Here is an 8,250-nt window from a genome sequence, read left to right as displayed (position 1 = left end):
CTGGAATCCTCACCCATCACAAATAAGAGTTTACAAAGATGTACTCCTGGTGATATTGAACATAATCTGAAGCGATCTTTGCAAGCTCTGCTTTGTAGTGCAGAGGATTTGTTACATGTTCAGCGTTATTGAATGTGGCCTGCATGTAATATTGAGAAACATTTCTTGGAAAGCAGGTTTCACAATAGTATAGTGATGACCTATTGAGCAAGGACAAAGGAATGCTGATAGACAAAGCATTTGCTCTCTGATACGACCATTTGTTGTATCTCCAAGAGATGTATTTTCCTGATCTCACTGTGCAGATGTGAGATGCAGCAGTGCTGCATTACTTTGTTTCTCTTTACAAAGATACTGGAGTATTTAAAACAGTCACAGAATGGCCCAGGTTGGAAGGGACCTCAAGGATCATCAAGCTCCAACCCCCTGCCACATGCAGGGCCACCAACCTCCCCATTTAATACTAGACCAGGCTGCCCAGGGCCCCATCCATTCTGGCCTTGAACACCTCCAGGCACGGGGCATCCACAACCTCTCTGGGCAGCCTGTTCCAGCACCTCACCACTCTCTCTGTAAAGAATTTCCCGCTGACATCCAACCTAAATCTTCCCTCCCTCAACTTAAAACCATTTCCTCTTGTCCTGTTGTTATCTACCCTTTCAAAAAGTTGATTCCTCTCCTGCCTGTAGGCTCCCTTTAGGTACTGAAAGGCTGCAATGAGGTCACCCTGCAGCCTTCTCTTCTCCAAGCTGAACAAGCCCAGCTCCCTCCTTTGTGGGGGAGGTGCTCCAGTCCTCTCATCATCTTTGTGGCCCTCCTCTGGACCCTAAAACAAAACTCCCAAAGCTGTAATGTGCCTTTTGTTATAGTTACTCTTCAAATAACAGTTTAAACAATTTTATGAGTCAACCAGTAGCGTTCAGTTGGCTTTTTACCTAATAAAAACTACTTTCCTTGCTATTTAGTGAGCAGCAACATCTTCTCCAAGTACTTCTCCAGTCTTCTTATGTGGGACTTAGACGTGATTGGTACCCTTGCTTTAAAATGTTCCTTTCTGCTTTATCGTTCAGGCTGGAATGTCTCCAGCTTGTTTGGCTACAACAGTTCCTTTCCCTCACTGGTGCAGTACAGTGCAGTGAATGCCTCTGTTACTGCTCCATCTTTGCAGGCAGCAGGTTTGTTCTCTCTTGAAATCTGAAGTATTTACAGCAGTGCTTACCATCCACACACTGCTCTCCAAATGACTTCTCCCTTGTGGCTGAAAGAAAAAGCAGTTCATAAATCTAAGGAAAACATTCCTGCAAAGGGATTCAGTAGGGAAATTAATTCTCTCCTTGCGTGTCTGACCACCTTGAAGATAGACTGCTTTGACCAACAGCGAGAGCTGTTATTGTTCCAAGTGGGTTGAAAGGAGGGAAGCAAGACAGGGAATGTTACCTATATCTGTAGAGTGAAATAGCTCTTTGCAGGATTTATGCAGAGGACTTTACAACTCGGAGAATTTCAGCTGATTTTTAACATTGCTAAAAGTACTGGCTGAAAGTATCGTTGGAAATCACACTTCAGTTGCTAATGAAATCAGTTTAAAATCCTATTGAGTGGCAGCTGCCATGTGCAACTTTGCTTTGGGAACTTTGTTGGAGTCACTGGGATGTCTTGTTGTAGTATTTGGGATGCTGGGCTGAGCTCGTCCTTGGGCTGAGCACTTCCTTGATTGCTTATTTAGCTTTGGCCTTGTGCGCTGGTGTTCTACACCTGCAGCTAAAGGAGGTCAGCCTTCAAGAGGCTGTTTTCCACGCTCTGTTGCCATCCAGCTGCTGTGTGAACGTTGAATGTGCCTCTTTGTGGAGGTACATAGGGAACATTCTGGGGGGGAAGCTTTCAAGTATTCTACTCGTGAACCCAGTTCACATTCTTCCACATCCTTTTCAACCGTTTTTCTTTTCTTATGCCTAAAAATAATAGCCTAGGTTCCACACTGTGAACTCTGCAGTGTGTGTACGTCAAAAAGCGAAAAGATGAGGAAATAGATTATCTCAACTCGCACAGAAAAAAGGACAGGACTCTGTTTGCTGCTAAACTGAGGGTGAGCTGAAGCCACTGGGGAGATAGGAACAGGAAGTAGAAAAACAGAAGTTTTCCCTTGCTATTCTCACAGGAGTTCTTCTTACATTTGTGTTACTTGAAAACGTTATGTGCGGAGAGTCCAAAAAACTCCAGAAACACAGCTAGGAGATATACTAGCCAAACGTTAATGTTAATGTTGTGTTATAAGTCAAGTGCCAGAAACTTTCTGGGAGAACACACCCTCCAATTTCATCTGGCCCCAGCTATTTCCCAGCAGCCAGGAAGGAAACAAGCAGTCGTTTGGCTGCCATGAGTCGGCTCTCTGCATGTTCTTCCCCTGCTCTCCCCCTTTTCTTGTTTGCCCAACTTTTGTTTTCAATAAAAATATTGAACATTAGAGCACAGCCTGAATCTAATGCTGAGTAATTGAGGACCGTGCGGTTGACCTTTAATCACGGATGTTTATAAACGTTGTTTGACATCGATCAAGAATGCATGCAGTAAGAAATACTGAATTTGCTCCTGACGCTTAACATTCTTCTAGAGCAGACGGGGGTTGAAAGCCAGTGTTGTTCTTTATGTGAAGGGCTCTTCTCTGAAGTAAGCTGTTCTGCTGCCTTCTTGGAGTAGTTCCCTGTCTTGCAATACCCAGGTACTGCTGGCAATTAGTTGTACCCATCATCTAGATTTGGGGATGGTAGAAACGATTCAGGGTAAAGCCCACCAATAGAGATGTGTGGGATTTTTTTATTTTTTTTTTTTGCTTTTCAGCTGGATCAGTTCCTACGTGCTGCTCGCTGGGCAGCCATACAAAAACCTGTGCCAGAACAACGCAAGGAGCACCAGGCGGGAGAAGAGAGGAGGGAAGGGATGAGCACTGCTTTTTTAGATGACTGTGCCAACTTTACATGTGTGTTAAATTAGCCTCGGAAAAGACTCACTGTAATGCTATTTGAATTCAGGAGTCCCAGCACTGGCCACAACTGGCATATTGACATGTCTACCATCAACTGGTGGACTGCCATTAATATTCTGCATTTTTGAGGCAAAAGTTGAAACTTGGGATATTTTTAAGACAGAACTCAAGTCCAACCTGTGCCAGACAATGCATCTGCGCTTCCTATTCATTTTGTATACATCCCCATGTCAATTTGGAGCAAGGCAGAATCGGAGTCAGCGTGCACTGCCCATCAGAGCATGCTGCACATTGCAGTGGATCGATGACTCTGCAGCAAATGAAGGGCGATACCTTAAACCGTCCCACTGCTGAGCATTCTGAATGACAGAAAATTCAGCAGAATCTGTTGTTGTACAAATGAAACTGTTTCTCATGTTCCTTGACTCCAGGACTGATCTCCAAAACAAAAGAAATGCTGATGTTTCAGGAATAAGAAACCACAGTCAGTGTTGTGAGAAAAAAAAAATAGGAGAAGCAGTTTAGCGTTTGGATACAAAAGCTGAATTTGATGCTTAATGTAGGAACATTTCTCTGTTAGGTCAAATAACGGATGGGAAACTCTGAAAATAAGCAAAATGGATGGTTTTGAATTTTGTAATCGTGTGAACACAAACTTGCAGCCAGTCCTGATGAAGCTGAGGGAGGCAGCAATGAGCCAGAAAAGGCACAAAAAGATCTGGAATGGTGGCTGCTCCTTAGCAACACAAGCCACAGCTTTTCTCAATCATTTCTCAAGGCTGAAATAAGTGCGGAAGACACCGGGTGCTTCCAGTGCTTAGTTTCATCTTCACATCTGTCAGAAGTAGTTCCAGTTGGTTTACTGTGGCAGTCTGCTCCCTGCAGCATGGATCGGGGCTGGGATCTCTGTCGCCTTTGCACTGAGTCTGTGGAATTACACAGCAGCTATACACAGAGCTGAAGGGGTAATACTGCTGTTGAAAAGGTTTCAAATCAAATCCCAGAACAGCACACCTGCTGCCTACAAGAGGAACATATACGGAACACTTAACCCACTCCTGGCTGATCTATGCTGGAGCAACACTCACCCCCCCGTTCTGGTTCTGTTGTTTCTTTGGCAGTGGTGACACAGTCAGCAGAGCACAGCAGATGACAAACAGTTTTTACTGATTACTGATGGGTTTCTTTTGATAAGGCCCAACTGAGTGAGCAGTTCAGCTCTGGTGCAAAACTGCAGTGGGTATTTTTAATGCAGCCCATCCTAGGAGCCAGCACACTCTGTCCAACTGCCCAGAGCCATTCCTTCAGGGAAGTGGCAGATTGCTCCCAACATGCAAAGCCAAGCAAGAAGGCTGGGCCTACCTCAGAGCTTTAGATCTGCCTAGATAGGTTTGCATGTATACTTACCTAAATTATTTTGCATTTATGGCACCCTTTGTTCTCATGACCCAGTGTGTTATGAAAAACTATTCTGGTTTGGTGTGATGTACAGATCATTGACTTCCCCAGGGAAACGCAGCCATCGCTACATCCAGCCAGATGTGCTGGGCATATGGGCAGTGGAACTGTATGGTTCTGAAGACCTTGGGGTGGACTAACAGTGAGAGGACTGTGGGTTTGCATCCCACAGAAGGAGGAGGCAGAAGGTCCGCCATCTGTGAGGGGAATGCAGCAGGGGAAAAGCAGCTTGGCTGCTTCTGCGGCCGTGACACCCGTTTGAATGTCATTTCCAGGAGTTGGGACGGGGATGTGATGAAGACATCTGCCTGTTCAGAAAAGGCTCACAGGTGCAACCATGAATGTGTTTTATCTCTTTGTCCTTTCCTCAAATCCTCCCTCTATTTCTATGGCCCTTGAGATCCAGTTTTTCTGCTGTAACTCATTTTCTTGCTTAATTTCATGTCCAAGACTTTTTCTCTCAAAGGACCAGATTTCTGGATCCAAGGGTTCCTGTGCTTACTCCCAAGAAAATCATTCTGCATTGGAAAGTAAAGCACACTGTTACCTTACAAGCAAATAAGACATAGAATCAATGAATTGTTAAGGTTGCAAAAGACCTCTAAGATCAGTTAGTCCAACTGTCAACCCATTACCACTGTGCCCACATCCCTCAGTGCCACATCTACATGTTTCCTAAACACCTCCAGGAATGATGATTCCATCACCTCCCTGGGCAGCCTGTTCCAACACTTCACCACTGCTTCTGAGAAGAAATTGTTTCAAATATGCAACCTGAACCTCCCCTGGCACAACTTAAAGTCATTCCCTCTTGTCCTATCTCTGTTACTTGATAAAAGAGACCAATACCCATCTCACTACAATCTCCTTTCAGGGAGCAGGTCTCCCCTGAGCCTCCTCTTCTTCAGACTGAACAATCCCAGTTCCCTCAGCTGCTCCCAGTAAGATTTGTGCTCCAGACCCCTCACTACCTTTCTCTGGACATGCTCCAGGGCCTCAATATCTTTCTTGTACTGAGGGGCCCAAACTTTAATATGGGACTTGAGGTACGGCCTCACCAGGGACAAGTGCATGATCAAAACCTGGATACTGGACAGCAGAAAGACACAACTCATTGATTTCAGTGATAACCTGCTCCTACCTCCTAAGCGTGGTACTTCCATTTTTATATATTAATATCTGGTTTTACTTAACAACTGAACAGTAATATTTTTTAACTTATCACTTTTTCCTCACGGGAAGATGAGATTGGTTACAATATGCTTGGACACATGGCACTGCAATATGTGTGATTGTCATCTGAGATGAAAACGGGCACATGGTATCAATGCCTGTGTCTGGTTGAAGGAGACAATACTGTTTGAGAAACGTATCAGAGCTGTTAGATTCCTGTGGTGTAATGACTGTGGCTCACACATCATTTCTGAGTACACAGATAAAACTTGGCCTGAGTGTTGTGCTGTCAAAAGGGAAAACGTATGCTCTGATACTATAGCCTCCAGTTTGGTATGGAGCTGCCAGCTACTGTGTTCCCTGACAGCCACACACCTGTGGTTTGCCCACTCCACGGGAACTGATATTTTCCACAAGATGCAAAAGTATGTGAAAAGGTTCCCATCTGAGCTGCAGTTGGCAAGTTGCCTGCAATTTGAAGCGCCCGTTGGCCTTCCTCTCCAGCAGAAGAACTTCCCAGCCTGTCCTACTAGAAAGCCTGGTCGGGGCTGACCAGGGTGAAGCTCGTGTGAAGAGAGCCATCAAAGTGCTGAAGGTGCATACCCTGCCTTCTCACCCTTGTATTGCGTTGACTCAAGTATGTCACAGCTGCAGAAAGCCGAAGCTCCGTTTCCCTTCACCTGCCAGAGGGAAAGGAGAGCAGTAAGGTAGAGAGAGCACTCTATTAGGGTTAGGGACCATGTCACTTGGCTAAGACTTGGAATGGAGTACGAGGACAAGGCCTATGAAGATGGAGGAAAAAAGTCTTTATGCTTTGTAGTAGGAATGTGAAAACTGTGCACTTTTAAGAGAAGTCTAGCTGGTTTCATCTGCACATCGCACTCATACAGATGGAAGTAGGGAATGCTTGCCCATGGCTGTCTTCCAGCTGCTACAGTGAGTAGCGACTGGCTTTAGATACAAAGGGGTAGCTTGAACCGTTATGGTAAATTTGGTACCAGCATTTATAGCAAAAATAATGTTTTAAGATCATTGGACCAGCCTGTCACAAGGGGTATTATTTGAAAACTTCAGCTTCTAATTAATGCTGTCTAAAATTGTTCTACTCTGGACACAGGATAGAAAAATCCAATTTAACTGAAAGGTACAGCAGTGAGGTGCTACGCATATGAAGTTTGATTGCACAACTAATTAACTTATAATTTGACAAGTCATCAGTACGATACATAGTCTGCACATGTTTAAAACCTCCTTCTATTAATAGATCCTTAGGTCCCAGTTAAATGTAGTAGAAGTATCTAACATTTAAACCAATCCCTTGAAAGCTACAATTTCTATGTATTTTTAACTCCAGTCACCTAAATTAGATTTTTTTTTTTAAGGCTTACACTTTAGAAGCACCATAAAGTCTGGTAGGTATGAGTTCTTGATGAAAGCCATGTAGTGGTGGCAGAAGACCAAGAAATTAAGATTTAAAGGAGTTAATTTCCTGCTGACTGAAGGTTGTGTATGAGGTCACATGCATTTATCTTCCATCACGACCCTGTATTTTCTTCTGGAAGGGGAAGGGAACATGTCTCCATGGCACTTCTGCACTGATACTTTAATCTGGGAGGGCATCAGTGTAAAAGAGGAACTAAGAATCTAAGTGATCCAGAGAAGGAGCTTTAATTCTTGAAATATTTAAAAAATTATAAGATGGAAACTGCCCATAGAAAAATTTCTGTCCACACTGCCATGGAGGCACCCAACCTATTCCTTCTGTGCCTGTTCTCATAGTCAGAAACCTTTCCCAGAAGTAACATTCCTGAATATTCTGTTAATGAATCTGCAAATGTAGTCACTTGGCACTCCGTTGTTTTTCTCTGCACTGGCAGTTTGTTGTTTCTTTCAAATGTTCATCTGGCTCTGTTTTGCTTAATCATGGGTCTCCCAAAGGTCTACGCTAATGAGTTTCTGCATTCATACCATATGCTTCCTTTGCCATGGAGAAGTTCAGTTGTATAGCAAACAGACTTTGAAATTCTTTCTATTCCCTTCCTCCTCTTCCCTCTAATCTGAGAGGTCTTGTTGGCAGAAAGGTCTTCTTCTACCCTTCTCAATAGAAGTGGTCCACATCATAATTTGGATCTGTGGCAACACTTTGAAAGGAATTGCCCCTTCCTTCTAGGTTCATCTTTGTTAACCAGCTTTTTTTGGAGCCTTCATTTGAAGTCCCAAAGGCCAAGATCATCCACAACTCAGGAAGTGGTGGCAGCTTTTGGTGATAAAAGCAACCAGACTCCTACTGAAGGAGCCATGCTTCTTATTTACTGCCAGGTGTGCTGGGGAAGCTCTGCTGCTAAGCAAGGAGAGGGCTCTGAAGGGTTTAGGAAACTCCAGGCAGCTAGAAGATCTGCACTGGAACACAGTCACTTGGGAAAGGCCAAGCCAACAGCCCTAGAGATAATGACAGACAGCAAAGGAAATCACCCTACCTGTTCAGCTGATAAAAACAACCCATAAAAACTGATATTCTAGATGGAGAGTTTAAAATCCCATTAGCTATTCTCCAGTAAGGAAACAGCGCAACAGGGACAGTTCTTCATGACAAAATCCTTAGAGGACTATTTTTCCCACACTTTCTTTCGATCACT

This window comes from Meleagris gallopavo, chromosome 3, assembly GCF_905368555.1.
Source record: "Meleagris gallopavo chromosome 3, MGAL_WU_HG_1.1, whole genome shotgun sequence".
NCBI lineage: Eukaryota > Metazoa > Chordata > Aves > Galliformes > Phasianidae > Meleagris > Meleagris gallopavo.
The sequence above is the reverse complement of the archived record's forward strand: the minus strand, read 5'-3'. Positions refer to the sequence as shown.